General features: G+C 36.6%; 1 protein-coding gene across 1 annotated transcript in view; it reads left to right on the plus strand.

Annotated features, from left to right (window-relative positions):
- Window positions 1–2,443: 2,443 nt before the first annotated feature.
- The window catches only part of LOC135224593 (T-complex protein 11-like protein 1), a 161,819-nt gene continuing 145,531 nt past the window's right edge, over window positions 2,444–18,731 (plus strand). Inside the window, exon 1 of the mRNA XM_064263733.1 lies at window positions 2,444–2,670. The gene's annotated coding sequence lies outside the window, so the exon portion shown is untranslated. The remainder of the gene's footprint in view (window positions 2,671–18,731) is intronic.

The raw sequence follows: 18,731 nt of genomic DNA on the forward strand, positions 1-18,731 counted from the left end.
TTGGTCTCAAAAGCAGCTCTTTGCTCATTTTTCCACTTTGTCCTTCCTTTAAGTTTAAGGTTTGACTTTCACTGCTGCCTTTAAACAGCGAAATCTAAATTCAACACGAACACATAAATAATCCTGACGACTAAGTCACCCACAATATGCCTGAGGCGGCCTGACCGAAATTTCCTGAACGATCGCCAGATCATCCCGGAACCGAGCTAAAATAATACCCCGCTAAAATAATATGGGGAGTGAGAAACAATACCAGAATTATTCAGTAGGTGTTGAATACCTGTCCAAATAAGAAAACGTCCTTAAAGCCTTATTTTCAACTTATGATATAATTCTGGTGTTTGTGGAGCGAACACAGTCAAGCGGGAAAATCCACGGTGGTATTTATTGCTTGAGCATTAACGAATACGAAATAGAAAGTGACTTATGGCCTCAAGAAACGAAAATGGAGATGTTAACATTTTTCTCTCTGGCGTCATCGAGATCATGTTGGCCGGCTCCCTTGGTTAACTCAATCGATCACATATCAGGACTGCTTTCACGAAATGTAATCTCTCTCTCTCTCTCTCTCTTCTCTCTCTCTCGCTTCTTCTCTCTCTCTCTCTCTCTCTCTCTCTGTAAGAAAAGAAATTCCGTAAATGACAAGGAAATTCCCGTTTCTCTTTTTTATCTCCTATCTCACCCTCTTCCTTTGTCGAAGCTTTCTGAGGCAAACAGGATTTCCACGAAATGTCATCGCATGATTTATAGGCAAGAGAGAGAGAGAGAGAGAGACTCGACGTAAACTTCCCGAGAACAAGATAAAAGCGACTATAAAGAACTGACTTCAATCTCCTCCGACGTCGTGTTTTCGCTCGGGAATGAACTGTCTGTTTTGAGGTGCCTTCACTGATTCCTTGCCAGAAGGGCAGCAGCTCGGGTTTGCCTTACTCGCTGCTTATTTCCAAGGTAAAAACGAGGCTGTGTATCGCCCGTCTCCTTCGCATCCGTGACAGATCATCTTTAATTCTTCTCAATTTCTCCTTCCGCCGCTGCCACTTGCAGCATGAAATCTTTGGATACATTTAATGTAAATATTTTTGTCATTTTTCTCGTATGCTCATAATCTACAATTATATCAATTTTCGCATTTCTTTTGGCCCAATAGACATAGTAGAATTTCTATTTATAGTTCACCCGGCAACACGTAAAAGTCTGAATAAATCTAATGAAGATCTTTCAATCAAAATAAATAGTGGTTGAATACTATGTTGTTCTTATTATTTAAGCTCTTATTATGAATTATCACTTTATGAATTATCACTGATACCTTAATTTTACGTCATAACTGATCTCGAGAGATCTTCGAAAAATCTGATCAGTTATTTGCGCATTATTAGTAAACCCTCCACCAACTGGACACAAAATTTTCCATAATTGAGTGGTAATTCTCATTATGATTAACAATTCACAATTCTCTTCGAGTAACTGACAGTGTCATTTGACTGATGACTGCTGTATTCTTCCAAACAACTAAACAGCTAATTTCTCAGAAACTACAGTTTTTTTCTCTCTCTCTCTGCTCTACGCTTCAGAGCTCATTTGAAATGGTGCGTCTCCTTGTAAGAATGCCGTGGAATTCATCGCCATCGCATCAGGTGATATGAATGGCAGACTCAGCCACGCGGTTGGGACATTCTATTATAGACCAGGAGCAGACACCTGGGTTCGTTTTGACTGAAGGTCTTCGTTGTATGGGACATTTCGTCCAAAGAAAGCCAGTTTAACAATGAAAGGGAGGAGAGGTACGAGAATAAAAAGCTAAAATAAAGAAGTGAAGTGGAAAAGGAACAAACAGTAAGATGTAAAGAAATAGGAAAAACTAGATGGAAACAAAAGAGGTGAGTAGCTCGGAGTCGCGTGTTAATGAAATGAGGAACAGGATCGTCGACTCCGGACGTACATGCTCTTTCGGTGCCAACATGAACTGGTTTTCCCCTCCCGGTGCCAAGTGGGTGCCAGCCTTGCCAGATAGATGGTCTAGGGGGCAGCCAGGTGGTCCGAGGTAGGGGGTAAGGGTCGAATCCCCTGAAGGGGGGTTGTGATCACTGTAGTGCATGCACATCTACCAAATATTTTTTGCGTGTTTCATTTGGTTTTCTGAATAAGTTTTGCGTACTGGGCAAAAACTGTGAACAAGATTTCCTTCTACTTTGCCAAAAAGTCAGAATGACGTCATCATATTATGACGCTGAGCTTACATAAACCTAAAAGGAACTTGTGAATCATATATATTACCTGTTTCACTCCAGTGAAGAAAGTCGCTTGGGTAACGCTCAAAAAAGGGTATGGAGAGAGAGAGAGAGAGGGGGGGAGGAGGTACTATCTTACGAGCTGTGGGAGGGGGATTGGTGGGGAGAGGGGACGTCAACAGTTGAGGAAGTACGATGCCAGGACCGGAATGGGTCACTATCATTAGTGTGGAGTACAGAACCAAAGCGAAAGCATAGCGAGGTCGTTGCAATTGTGTGGTAAACTTTGTCTGAACTCTTGCAATTGTGGCACTGCTTACAGGGCGCCTCACAGACTTGGTTCCATTTTGCTCAGGAAAAAGAGGCACGAAAGCGAGATCTCATTTCCTTAGATACTTTGAAAGCATTCACGCCGTTCTTCCTACAGTCGTATATTCAGGTGAGTAATAAAAAAATAAAATCAACGGGTGTCAGTGAAGCAGTGACTGATATAAAGTGTGTCCACTTAAAATAAAGCGGGATTGATGTACAGTCGTTATACTTAAGATTTGCCGTGATTTGATCAATGATCCTTATTGGACCTGTAAATTTAAAACTACAATATCTCCCCAATAAGCTTTTTCATGAATCACAGTATAGCCACCTGAATTTCGTTCCTTTGGTGCGTTGTGTGTTTAGGCTTGAAACAGTTGCGAGCGAGAGTTGCATTGCACAGACGCAGTTACGATTTTAAAACAAACATCGCGCAGAAAACGTCCTCTGATAAACAAAAGACAGCGGCACTACGTGTTTGGAAACCCGGTGAATCATCAACAGAGTCTGTCGCCGTAAGGGACTTCCATCTCTGTTGTAACTTGTTGTCCGGGATGTTTTTTTTTTTCTTTTTCTTTTTTTTAACTTTGGTAATATAAAATGACCATTTATTCTTGTTCAATAAAAATCCTGGATTATACCTGTACTTTGTATGAGTGGTGAAAGTTGAAAATTGAAAGACTTGACGAACACCTGAGCGGTTCTCATTAAATAATAATGGAAATATCGGTTAAGAAAGGATCGTCACCCTCTCGCCCTATTTCTTGATTATGCTCTGGGGAAACTGCCCGCCCACACTCCCACCCCCACTCCATATTCTTATTAGTTTTTAGCGAACACACTAGAGAAGTGCACATTTCGGGTGTTCCAAAGTCTTTGTTTTCATTGTTCATCTCTTGTTGATAATGAAATTCATTGGTATAATTGTGGGTTTTTAATGAAAAACAATTTAAGGACGTCATTGTAAATGGTTTCCAGCATGATGCAGAGAAACATATTACGATAAGGGAAATATAGCTTGGAAATGACCACGAACATATTATTGTTGTTAATTGATAATGCTGAAACGTGTCTATCAAATCTAAAAGAATATGATTCCTACCACACATGCATACGTATGAATGGTAATATATATGCATATATATGATAATAGCTGATTGTGAATTGATAATATGAAACACATCAGAATTGACATTGTCAAAACATATACAAACGCAGCATATGTCCATTGTACATAATAGACTGAAGCATTTAGAGCACGAAATAGAGATTTGCAAATAACTGAGCAAATATTCATTTTCATTTTCAGTGGTTCTTCCAGTTAAATCCGCACTCTCTCTTTTTAATGTCACTTCATCTTCCATTTTGTCGTTATTTCTACTCCAGACGAAAAGTTTGTTCTTGAAGCGAACATTTGTGTTCCAGATTTGATTTTAAAGAATAAGATGTCAGTTTTTTATATTAAATCAATATCTGAAAAGCATTTAAAAAAAAAAGGTTATGAAAGATACTGTTTGTAGTACACATTTGAACCCCTGAAGTTAGCAAAGTCATCGATTGCATTCACCGGGAAAATAAGATATTTGTTTACATCCGTTCTCACACAGTATAACCCCCGCCCCCCCCCACCTTCAGACCTTCAGTGTTAAGAGGGATGGGTGAAAGAATTTGGAAGACAACACCCGCCGTGTCAAAAACACCGGCCGTAATCCTGGACCGTCAGGGAGTCCTGGCACTCGAGGTCTAGAAACCTTGATGACACTTAGTCTTGAAGGGCAACGTTCTTAACGATTGTTAAAGAAAGGGACTGTTCTATTTATTTTTTCATGTGGACGGTTATTCCTTCATCAATTTGTAACAGTTGATGAGCTTCCTTAATCAATGCTTGTAACTAATTGTTGAGTTCAATATACTAAACAAAAGACAATAATTGTAAGAATTAAGGGACGGTATGTACAAGACAAGGTCATTGGGACTTTCAGGAAATAATGAACCAAAGTCTGTCACAGAAATGAGCGCAGAGCAGTTTCCGTTTTTCCGTGTCTATTCTTTTTATGCGCGTGTGTGTGTAGCGTAGTGAACAAAATGATAAAAAAAATAGATTGAGATTCTCAAAAGAGTTGTGCGACTGTTCGCATAACTTCCTCAGCCTTCTTGAAACACCCTTCTCATATTTGATAAATTTTACCTAAAGTTCTTGTGAAGATTGTAGCAAGCACAATAGGAAAGGTAGGCGAACCCTTGTACAGTCCAAGATTCTCCCGCAAACTTTCTTCCTGTTTCTTTGCGGTATGTTCTTTCCAACGCTCAAAGGTTGTCCAAGAACACAAAGGGTGGAAAACTGCAAAATGCCCGCCAGAAACATCATTGATGGCTATGCCCCTGCGTTCAAGAGAGAATCTAATACATGTTTAAAGCGGCATGAGAGATTCACAGGATTCTTTTATCATTATTGTCTTATCTTTCTTTCTTTGCATCTATGCTTTTTCTCACCTGTGGGTACTTACTTCGAATGTTAACGGCTGCTCAGACATGATCTGTGCAACTGTTTGCTCACTTCAAGAAATAAAGACAATCCCGCTGGCGCTTTGAACGCAGAAGTCATATTTGACATTTTTAACTCCCTAAAAAAGTTTAAAGCTCCTGTAGATACGGGAAGCATCTGTTCCGGTTCCTCGAATCGCAATCAGATATTTGTCCTTGTGTAGAATGTTGATCCCTTCTTGCAGTAGCTCTCGTTTTTCTCCTTTTGCGTTAAATCTCATAAAAAATCAAAAGTTTTCTCAACAATTCTGCATTTATCGCCAGTCTCTTTCCTGACGATTTGCGATGATGTTTAAGTCAAATGTCATTTGACGTTATATTATTAGGTAAAATTGATTTTGGCTCGTCTTTATTGTCCTGTTTTTGAACGGAAGGAAAAATCTACAAAAGACATTGAGTAACCTTGTAGTGTTTGTTTAATATGAGTAAATAAATCCTTTTTTAACTTGTATATGGCTGGAAAAATAAGTACGATTGCGGATGAGAATACGAACTTATATGAACAGCTGAGAGAGAGAGAGAGAGAGAGAGAGAGAGAGAGAGAGAGAGAGAGAGAGATAGGTACCTACGCAGAGATAACTGCATCTAGTGTGACATATTGCCATCTGGGTTTCGAGATCATATCATGAAAATTAATATTCTTCAATGAGCGGAATGAAAAATTACTTCTTAAGAACTGAATAATCACGACACGCAATTGTCATCATAAATTACCATGAAATGATTTCGTCCAGCACATTTTGATATCTCCCATTTTTATGCTCCCTACTTCCTTGTTTGTCTAAGAGCAAAGATAAAAATGGCTTCAACGGATACGAGAAACCAAGTTAGGGCAATAATAATAATGGGGATTTATGTATCCTCTTACTATTAAAGTTTTTAAAGTGAGTTTTTATCTAGATTTACATTATGAGTCTATATATAATATATTTTTCCACTTGCACCCTCCCTCTCTATGTATCAATAGCTGCCATTTTTTCTTGCCCGAGGGGGAATGATCATTCTGGAACCTCAGTTACAAAGTATAATAAGCCAAAACAGTTGAAAATAAGCCTACAAATCAGCTTCGTAGCTTTATTTGTTATAGTATTTTGTCTTGTGAAAGACTCCATGTCAAAGTAGCCGTTTGTGGTCAGCCGAGAGACAGTTCTCCGACCGAGGATCTCTTTCCATGGCTAGGAGCATAATATCCTATTATCAGGAATTAAGTCATGAGTTCAAACTACTACAGTCCAAATAACATTGAATAAGTATGAATAATATCGCTGAACCGTATGCATGCAATATTATCTTTATTAACTTTTCCATTATCTTCGTCCTCTTGCTTTACTTCACTTTTGTAATGTACTACGGCAGTCTCATTCCCTTTGATACATCCCAACCTACAGCTTTCTTAGAGCATTCCCTTAAATTTAGTACATATGAATCCAGAGCCATCTATTGTGTGATTTGTTCTATTCTATACTCTGCCACGGGTATGTATACTTTTACCTTCTCAACGAAGTTGCTTATCCCTGGGTCTGTGCTCGGAATCACAACTGTACAGAGGGGGAGGGGGAAGTGTGGGGCGTGGAGGAAGGGGGGAAGTTGCCCCAGGGATCAAGTACCAATAAATCAACACTTCAACTGTTTTTATTGAGTCAGTGCATTTTGACATTATTTACTCGTATTTTGTGTTCATTTCATACTGTTTTACGGGTAGGCTAATATATTAAGTTTCAATAGTTTTAGTTAAGTGGGTTGTAACTGGTATAATTCGGCGTTGATTAGGATTTTTTGTTAGTCGTATGATGTATTGAATACGATTCATGTAAGGGCTTTTGATATCTTCCCTTTATTTCTTATTGTGTTGGATCAGGGTGAGCACATGCTTAGCATATGATACTTTACCAGAACACATTATATATATATATATATATATATATATATATATATATATATATATATATATATATATATATATTTATATTATATATATGATATATACACACACACACACACACACACACACACACACACATATATATATATATATATATATATATATATATATATATATATATAGTAGTTATAGTATTGTTCAGTGGTACAGCATCTCGATCGTGATCGCAAGGTCGGTCGATCCTTACCGGAGGCCAATAAAAGCTACGGATTTAGCAATCTCTGTCCCAAAAATCTTCGGAGGCCACCATTGGTGAACACCCTCGGGTGCGCTACCTCCTTAGATGAAAAAACATTTGGTTATATATATTATATATATATATATATATATATATATATATATATATATATATATAGTATATATATATATATATATATATATATATATATATATATATATATGTGTGTGGGTTGTGTGTGTGTGTGTGTGTGTGTCGTCTCGGGTTACCACAGGAAGGAAATGTGCCCGATTGAGCACTGACGGTGTAACTGAAAGCTAATTTACCTCTCTCTCTCTCCTCTCTCTGTTTGTGTGTGTGTGTGGTAATGTCCTAATTTTTGGTGCTGAAGGATGCGATAAATATGAAAAAGAGTTAAGAAACAAGTAAATGAGACAGAATTATTTCCTTTCAATTGAAACATGTTACAAGGAATGAGGAAAAATTACCGAGAATTTTTTGTTGTATTCGTTCAGACTAACATAGCTAAAAAAATTGGTACACACGCACACACACATAAATATATGTGTGTGTGCGTGTGTACCAATTTTTTTAGCTATGTTAGTCTGAACGAATACAACAAAAAATTCTCGGTAATTTTTCCTCATTCCTTGTAACATGTTTCAATTGAAAGGAAATAATTCTGTCTCATTTACTTGTTTCTTAACTCTTTTTCATATTTATCGCATCCTTCAGCACCAAAAATTAGGACATTACCACACACACACACACACACACACAAACAGAGAGAGAGAAAGAGTGAGAGAGAGTAAATTAGCTTTCAGTTACACCGCCAGTGTCAATCGGGCACCTTTCCTTCCTGTGGTAACCCGAGACAACAGCTGGGTATCCGAGCTATTCTTTGCCTCATCCATTTGGGTGAGAGACGAAGATTTTGGAATGAATACCATTTCACTCCATTTCACTTTGCTTTCTTTGGCATGCCACCCGATACCTTCATTCCCGTTCAGTACATTTAATTAGTTTTATTTATTTATTTAGTATTATTATCATTTTTTATGCGGAGAGATATTTACTGTTTGATGGAATGTCTGGACGATTCTACGAATTCGTATTCGAATGCATATTGTTTGGAAAGTGTGAGCGATGCTCCAAGTGATATTTCCAGTACCGATATATATTGTATTTGAACTGTCACTATTTGCTCTGGGAATTAAATTTTCAGGAATAAGTTGTTTATTCCTGATAAAGCAGGCGTAGTTTTAATTAATGTTTTTCAAAATCAATATTATTAATGTCCTGTTTTTCCATCTCAAATTATGTGCGGACAGCAACATATTTTTGGCGTCGATATTCGTAGTCTGTGCGTAGACAAATTCCGTTATTCGGTTCAATTCTTGTTTAAATTTATCAGTTTTAGTTTTCTGAAAAGAAAACTACTGTGTCTGCGTTGTCTAGCCATCCGCACTTTTCTGGCCGCCCTCAGATCTTTAAAACTACTGAGGCTAGAGGGTTGAAAATTGGTATGTTGATCATCCACCCTCCTATCATCAAACTCTAGCCTCACTAGTTTTGATTTTAGTTAAGGTTAAAGTCAGCCACAATCGTGCGTCTGTCAACGACATAGGCAAGGCTACCACTGGGCCGTGTTTAAAGTTTCATGGGTCGCGGCTCATACACCATTATACCGAGACCACCGAGAAATTTATCTATTTTCGGTGGCCCTAATTATACGATGTACAAAAAAACTCGACTGCACCGAAGAAACTTCGGCGCGTTTATTACTTCTTTTCTTTTGCACTGAACTCTGGCCGGAGTATTCTTTCTCTTTTTATTGAAATTCTCATCTTTTGGTAATCGAGGTTTCCTGTTTGTAAGGATTTACTCTAATAAAATTCAAGAAACATTTCCCAGACCAGCAGTTTTGAAGACATTGTCCCGTCTCGTTCAAAGGTACATAAGCTGAAACACTACAAATAACAAGTGTAGCAAGAAGTGTGCGCCCCACAAAGCTTACCCACAACTGACCCAGAATGTCAGTTTCTGTAGTCGAGTGGTAGCTAAAAAAAGAAGAGAAGAAAACATGGATACTTAAATTTTGTGAAGATATCCTCTATACTTAACCGATTAATGCAATGTGCTAGTGACAAGATAGTCAGTATTATTTCTAAAGTTTCAACATCAAAGGCAGTGTTTGGCTATTTCACATTTCTTGAACAGAAATAAAATCGACAAAAATCTAGGAAAGGTTTAGAACAGAATGAGACACCAGCCGTAAATCCTAGTACGCAAGTTTCACTTCACTTTATACTTAAAGAATAATTTCTATGATATAGGTTCGTTATCAAAGCCTCGGGCATAAGACTTTCTGATTTGTTTTAAAACACCAGAGATATTTGATGAAGAAAGAAGAGGGTAGTACTCGACAGAACTTATTCCATTGTTGTTTTGAGTATCTTCATTTATCATGAATCAATAATTACTCAGTGTGAGTATTCGGATGCACGACTCTTGGTTGATTATTGAGAAAGAGACACTAATGTCGTTTGAAGGAGACTGTAAGATTTTGATTAGGTTTTAAAGTTTAAGTGGACTGGTCCTTTGCTGATTATTAAAAGGCATTTTTTACTTCCTTTTCCTAAAAAAGTTCCATGAATGTTGATGTACTATGCAGCTAGCGTTGTAGACTGCATGGAAAATAAAGAAAACTTCGTGAATGCAATGGTTGTCTTCGGTGCAAGAGTCAGAAGCCTATAGCATTCCCAGTCTAAAAAAAAAAAAAACTCGACCGCAGTGTTTACGAGCCCACCGGTTTATTCAGTCATTCATAAATTTCTCAATCAGAATATGGATGTCTTTGGCTTCCTCTGTGTTTCCTAAATTGTATATCATGATTTTAGGAGAATCAGTTGAATTCTCTTCGCGCATTGGACAGACTTTCGTTGCTGTGTTCTTCCATCAAGGTCTCTTTTTAACTGCTGTTGTCTCTAGCGACGTAACACAGAACAATCGAAATTTATCTTTTTGTTCCACAGGTAGTACAGTAACGACTTGAGACAACTGGATGATTGAGGAGGCACAAGTTATTGATAACCAAAGATAAGAAAAACTGCCCTGACTCGGGGATGGATATGACCTTTAACGAAAATCTACGATACAGTCCACAGATGATGGTCCATAACCGATGGGAAAGTTTTGGCAAAAGGCAAATATAAGAAAAAAAATGCCATACTGGATAAAAAACATATCTCTATTCCAAGTGGTCTTCCAAAAATACAGTTTTACCTGTTCTTAACATAAAAGAATCGTTGATAAAAACGGAAGCTGAAGGAGTTTACTTGTAATGAGAAAGGCAGAGGAGAAGGTTATTGGGGCACCTGTATCTGTCAAGGGTCTCATTGAGACACAGCCAACACATAGACATTCTTCGAAGCGCAGAAACAGAATGCCTCGCTGAGTGACGCCCTCATGGCAACAATTCCATGGCAAGGATCACGTGCTATTAAGAAAAATAACGGAGTGATGACGAGGGATGTACACTTTAATTTTCAAACTCTTATTTAAATTATGCCGAGATGATGAGGAAGAAACAAACTCTAATATTAAAAACGAAAAAAACCAGATTCGAATCCAGTTATGAAATGAAAGAGACGTTGAAATAATCATGAAGAAAAAGAAGGGAAAAGAGTAAAGGGACTAAACAGGACGCCGCATTCCCCCTTCTCTATAACGAATTAAAGTGCTATCGCTGAGGAACACCTGGTATGTGAGCCATCGATTAGATGCTTTACCCTCTACCCCTGCAATCTTTGTAATCCATCATTTGATTTGGCCTCTCTCTCTCTCTCTCTCTCTCTCTCTCTCTCTCTCTCTCTCTCTCTCTCCAGCTAAATTAAACAGCCGGCTTGGCTTGTCAAGAAGACGTGGACATACGGTCGTAAAACCCATATGATCAGGACGATAACGACCTTGCGGGGCACTTTGTTTGCAAATGAATTCCAGTGAAAAGGAAGGCGATACTGAACAAAACACGGTTTCCTTTATAAAGAATCTAGGAATACAACGAATAATACAGTAGTTTTGAAATATATAGAACAAAGGGGTGAAAGGCAAAACTAGGATTTCCTATCTCAATATTTGATAGAAAATACTGGCTGGCTGGGTAAATTGTATAAACTGATATCACGAAACCCTTTGCATTTCTTTGTAATTTCGTCCTCAGTAACTCTGGTTTTTGTTACTTCCATGTAACCATCAGTCAATCAATCAATTATACTTAATTTACCGAAAGGGAAGCTCGATTTTATTGTTTATATATTAATTATTCTTAATTTCATAGCTTAACTCTTCTTTTTCCTCAATGATTAGTCTGTACGATTTAACAATTTGGGTCTTACTTAATTTTGCCTCAAGTGTTTGTGAAATGAAATGTAGCTGCATTTTTGTACCAGAGTCACCAGATAAACTGATTTTTGCTTTGTACGATATTTGTCACACATATATAAGTAACATGTTCATATAGTATATTTACTAGGGTGAATAACGAGAAACTGCTTCATCATTCCGTATGGATGCTCAGTATGGATGCTCACACACACACACACCACACCACACACACACACACACACACACACACACACACATATATATATATATATATATATATATATATATATATATATATATATGATCTCAAAGTATGCTTTTCATTAAGTCTAGGACACTGGACCATCAGATCCAGATCTTTTTACTGACAGTCTTATTGTAACTACACGCACCCATTTAAAAATCTAGGTGTCATTCTTGATTGCAAATTCATTTTTAAAATGTATTCGGTTCACGTGTTTTTCAGTTGCACAAAAAATCAGCTAATGAAAATAATGCTAAAGTAAATTGCCATCAGTTGATTTGTCAAACCTTTAAGGATAACAAACGATAACAAGATAATACTAATTGATAACTGGCTGATAATGATAGTAAGCAAGGATAACTAGATTAGCATTATGAGAATCAGACTGATAACGATTCTAATGAAAAGTGCATTTATTATCGTTGAACTAAACAAATAGCAAGAAGAACTTTATTGATTATCAACGAAGAATAAATACTTGTAATTCAAAAAGTTTAAACTGAAAATGTCTTGAAAAATGTATAACTGCATTATCGGGGTATCTAAAGAAAACAGAAAAGAATAAACTAAGCATATTATTATATCAAACTGTTTTTCATACACACACAAATGATTATCAGAACTACATTTGACTCAACCATCCTTGTTTAATTAAGGGACCTTAAAAACTATTGTCCTGTAATGAGGAAAGGCCTGTTGCCATGGCAACTACACTGTATACCCATACGGAATGACGAGGTAATTTGCCGTTAATCACCCAAAGATCGCCCCCCCCCCCCCCCCCCTCCCCGATAATCGATAGTTTTAAACGCTTGAAAACAAGCGAGGAAAATCAAACTCGTTTTCTAATTGTTTCACCAAAGGACAGAGAAGATTATTTTCCAGAATAAATGTTCTATTTATATCACCCGGTTATGGTTAGTTTTTTAGCATCTAATCATACATAATGGGAAATTGTTTTTCCTACAAATGTTCACGGGCTATTGTGGGTACTGAAAACCATTTGTCACTCTTATACCTAATTCTAACTATTCCAAAACTGTCCTCATTTGTTTTTTGGAATAATTAGTCGTTATGTAATTAATAATAGTGATTAGGTCCTTATAAAAAGCACTTCCGAAACAATGTTTCTGGACTGAAAATGTCGAAAAACGATATTAATATTAATGTTATAGTAAGGACTTTCGTGTTCATCGGGTCAGAGTTCTTCCATAATGACAATACTTGTTTATGGCTAGGCCAAGGTCCTTGGGTTATGCTTTTTACCCTTCCGTGGACCATACACGCCACAAATTTTTATTCCGCCCCCTCCCCTCCCACACTTTCTCCCCCTATACAACCTCTCCCCCCTCTCCTCAACGCATCCTGCCCCTAGTTAATCGAAGCCGTTGCTATGGGCGTCACTAAGGACGCCAACAGTAATTGCATTTTTCTCTGTTCCCCCTCATGGCTTTTTCCCCCCTACGAATAGCATCAGTGCACAGAAATATTACTGGTATCTGCTCCTTTATCACTCTTGCCTTAATTCGCCATAATTTTATATTTCTTGATTATCAATAGGATTATTCTAGATTAGCTGAGATTTTGTTACAAGTAACCCCGATCTAAATACGCACTATTTAGATATCGGCCGTGACTACAACACCACACTGTTCTACATATCTTCAGCCTTACCAGCCTATGATTTTTAAACCTCTTTTTGGTTTCATAAAACTCAAAGCTTCCTAATTATTTTGCCTTATCTTTTGTTGCCTGAAGTTAGAAGATCTGATAAATTCTCTTCCAGCAAGTCATCCTTGACACGAGAACGAAGTACCAACTCAGAGCGTTAAGATGAAATGCGTTTGTTTTAATATACAAATTACCTTAAAATACGTTGTCTTAATTATTCGTTCCCTTCCGCGATGCAACGTTCCTGAAAATAGCAACCCATCACTTATTACCTCCTCAAGAAATTATAATTTTTCATATTGCTACGATTTCGTAATTAAAAGTCCAGGACAGTTACAGCCCCAAAATGTATATCAATCCCCCTATAAATAGACATTTATTGAAACATAAGAAAAAATATTTTGGGTAGATGTGCATTGACGTCAAAATGTCTCTTAAAAAATAAATAAATAAATAAATTAAAGAAAAATAATGATAAAAACATTCGGTGGCAGCAGGTTTAGCAAGAGAGTGATTCACAAGGAAAGTACTTTGGCTAGAAAACACTTTAGCTGGAAATACCTCGACTCCTCTTCCAGTAGTAGATTACAGGCATGGGAGCAAGAGCGTTCTCTCTCTCTTCTCTCTCTCTCTCTCTCTCTCTCTCTCTCTCTCTCTCTGCACCGTTACTCAAGTTCTCGTTAGTCACACCAGGAGAACAAGTCTCGTGACTATCGATTTACTCCTGTCAGACCACGTGATGGGATCGTTAGTCACATGAACGTATAGCTATGCGTTTATAATCTTTACAAGAAAGTGTGTGTGTGTGTGTTTGTGCTTTGCCTGTCTGTTTGTTTGTCTTGTTATATCTCTGACAATCTATCAGTATGCATTTCATATATATATAATATATATATATATATATATATATATATAATATATATATATTCATATATATATATATATATATATATTCATATTTTATGTATATACATATAATGTGTGTGCATGTGTTTGCACAGTGATATGCTTCCATACGTACAAATGCACAGAAATGCGTGTGTGTGCCTTTTTATATACGTCCGTTCTCAAACCTAATCCTCATACAGTATTGAATGAGATATAGTCCCACACGAGTGATTTTATCGCCGTAAAATGACGTCCCAAGAATCACAAACAAAATACAGCGACGATGTAAGATAAATGTAAACCTTGAACAGCAAACTGTCAATGCAATACAAACGGCCACAGAGGAGAGAGAGAGAGAGAGAGAGAAAGAAAAAAATTCCAGTGCAGTTGCGAAAATTTCGTAATGGTTGGTTTTACTTGGCTGGGAGCCGGGAGAGTCGTGCAAGGAACTTCTTCTATAACCATAAATTGGCGGGTGCATTAACACCTAGCAGAGGTTCAGAATAATATATATAAACACATATATATATATTATTATATATTATTTTATTTTTATTAATATAATTATATATACATATATATATATATATAAATATATATATATATATATATATATATATACGTATTTGTATGTATGTATAAAAGAAATAGACATGTATACACACACACACACACACATATATATATATATATATATATATATATATGTAGTATGTATGTATGTATGCATACAAATACACACATAATTATATTTATATATATTTGATAGTTATCAAAACGCTTCAATAATGTCAAAACAAATAAATAATAAGATATAAAAATATCAGCGAAAATAATATTTTTTCCTCGTACATATAGACGCGGAGGATGATTACCGGTTATTTTGAAACTAAACCTTAACGACACGACTGCCATATCATGTAGCCACCCTCCAGAAAAGAAGAAAGGAAGAAGAAATAAGAGCGCCGACTAGCTGCAAGGCGAAAAAAAAGAAGAAAAAAGCAAAAAGATAAGTGTCGAACTGAAAAGAAAAGGAAGTGAAATGAAAAGGTGCTCAACAGTGCATCATAAGAGCGAGCGCATCCCTCAGGAGACCCACTTTCTGAGTTCACGGGGAGTAGCACTTGTCGGTGACAAAGATTATCTTGCGGAAAATCGAAAATTTTGGGGCAGTATACATTTATCACGATGAGAATAATGATATTTATACAGCGTGTAATAACTGTATTCCAACAATTGAATAATTATTTTGGAAATCGCGAATTATGGGAGTTTAATCATTTTGTATAAAAGAGAACTACAGAATATGAGCTGCGCAAAGTATAACGGCGATGTCAGCAGTATTTTATGGTGACGAATCCTATAGTATTAAAACATCTCCGATACATAACTTTGTGAAACAGGATCCTTACCATCTAGGTAAGAGCTTAAGATAACTCCTCCTCTCAAGAGCTCTAAATGACAATGTCCCTCACAGATTGAGATTTCAACTTTTGCGTCAGGTGCAACATTTAAATGAAGAGCATTTGCAAATTATGTCATAAACGCATCTCTAACTTTGGAGGATGAAATTGTTGCTTTGAAAGTACATTATATTGAAAGTAAAATTAATTTAACGGAAATATAACAGGGACTTTTCATTATTATTCGAATGTACTTAAGTATAAAAGCGGGACAAACGGATACCGTTAACGGGAAATGTATGCTGTATCGGGATTAAAAAAAAAAAGGAGTAAAAGATCGACAGCTTTAGCAGATCTCATAATATCAGAGAAGTAAACTAAGACTCGATTCTCTTGTTTTCTCAGTTATGCTAGTGACATTTTACTCAGATGTAATATAAGGGTTATATATATGAGTTTATAATATTTTGGATTCAGTAATAATAATAATAATAATAATAATAATAATAATAATAATAATATAGGTGATGATAATAGCAGTGGTCAATATTTAAACGAGCAAAGATAGCACTACCAGTAATGAGCTTTTATCATATGCATATCTTCCCTGATCTTGAATAAGCAAAAAGCAAGGGTTCGTCAATAGGATTCTTTGTCTTTGAAAGTAAATGTAACGTATTTTCTTACTGCGAACAACTCATGACAATTCTCACATGTAATGTCATAGTATGCTCATTTCATGAAAATTCTCGTATGTAATGTCATAGCATGCTCGTGTATTCTTCATTTTTTCTAGCTATCATTGTGATAAACATCATTACCTTTGAATATGCATCATTGTTTACCTAAGATGATAGACAATCCAATTTTTTATATTGGACTGACGGGCAAGCTCACATCAATACTGTTTCTGTTTGTTATAAAATTTCAAGATTAACTCCACACAAAAGCACTCGGAATCACTAACTATCTGTGTAACAAGAGGCTTGTTTTAGCTTAGGTTTTGAAATGGAATCCAGGTTTTACGCTGATGGTCTTTGTAGTGAAAATACTATAAATGGTTTGTGAAAGATAGGGAGTCAAGACGAGAAAGAGCTAATACGTCAAAGTAGAGAATATGCCCAAAGTAAAAAAAAAGTAAAAATATAAACAGACAGACAACGGTGCAAACTCTTTCATCTCCTGAAAAGTATGTATCTTGCTACAAGACCATAACACATGACTTCCTCATTATGTAAAAAGGCTTTTTGCAGTTCACATGTAAATATATCCCGACAAGTGGAGGACAAAGGTTAAGAAGAAAGATAATGGCAAGTAACGGTTGAGAAAGATAAACGATTAAAAGAAATGCGTAACGACACTGATAATTATCTACATAATCTGTAGAGGCCTCGCTGTTCTATTGGTGTCATGGCCAGTAAACAAAAAACTACTGACTCACGCCCCTCACTCATTGTTCGCATCGCATGGCAACTGAAGTACGCACGAACGTACTCGCGCTGCTGAGAGCATTACGAAATGTTGTGTTGAATCAGTTTGCGCTTGCAGTTATTCTTTTATTCATCTGTTAGGTAACTATGAACGTGCTCGCGATTATTATGTTATTTCTTTTACTCTAGGACGCTGACAAAACTACACACACACACACACACACGCACACACACACACACACACACACACACATATATATATATATATATATATATATATATATATATATATATATATATTTATATTTATTGCAAGCCTCACGCCCTGCCCCTCGTATGTCCAGTGGGATTTTGTGTTGGTGGCATCTGGCATATCTTGGTGGTTTCCCATTCCAAATCCTGGCCAGATCCAATATTAATTAGATTTAATGACCTATGAATGGTCGTGTATCACGCGCACACCATAGGCAGTAACGATTGTTATTCATATATGTATGTATGTATTTATGTGTGCGTGTTAACTACATATACATATGAAAATATGTTTATACAAATAGTGCACATGTTTTCGGCGAAATGCAAACACACCAAGCCTCGTGCAGATACAAGTGAGAACTGACACGCAAGCTACATGACTAATTGTTGAGCCATATAAATAACTTATCTGGCTGTGAAATTTCTCAGCTTTACCACAGGTAATCTGGTAGCTCCAGGATTTTCAGATTTCTGTTTTACTCGTAAATCTTCATCTTGAAGAAATTGGCATTCAGTATAGTAAGAAAAATTGATCTCTGGCATCGTCACATAAGCGTGAGAAAACAGAAGCTATCTTCTAAAACTGACGAGTCACGCCATGCAGTACCTACTCTTTGTATGAATTTGTTTTCATTATCCACAACCACAAGGCCTCAACTATAAACACTTCCTTCTCCCGGAATTGTGTTCAGTAATAACGATTCACTGAGTAATTGTCTCTAGTTAGTCCATTCATTCAGATTTTATTTTAACCCGAGTGTTGCCAGTGTTCTAAGAGCTGAAAAAAGAATTTTAAATGAATCTGCTTCAAATGCCGATTTTTTCTTATCAGCTACTTAGCTATTTAACTCATTATCTTCTTTGTATACGCCACCAACAAATTGCTTGTAGTTCAACCATGATTGACATGTAGCATTACTACTCTAAATAGAATTTCTTCATCTGGCCCAGGAACACATTTTTCAGCTACCTTTGTTTTCTTAAGCATCTTTCTTGATCATTTATGAAGTTATTAGTGAATCCGGTATGTTGCTCTTGCTTTCATTTATCTTCAAGAAGAAATTCTTCAATTTTATCTGCAATGCCATTTAGACTTGAGCCCTCACAACAAAAATATCTCACCCAATTCACCTCAATATGAACACGTACTTTCACCTGTACATTTTACAATATCATTCAAGAACTCGATTGCAAATCTGCTTGTAAGAGACCCAAGACAATGGAACATTGATTTTTCAGGGCTACGC

This window comes from Macrobrachium nipponense, chromosome 12, assembly GCF_015104395.2.
Source record: "Macrobrachium nipponense isolate FS-2020 chromosome 12, ASM1510439v2, whole genome shotgun sequence".
NCBI classification, from domain to species: domain Eukaryota; kingdom Metazoa; phylum Arthropoda; class Malacostraca; order Decapoda; family Palaemonidae; genus Macrobrachium; species Macrobrachium nipponense.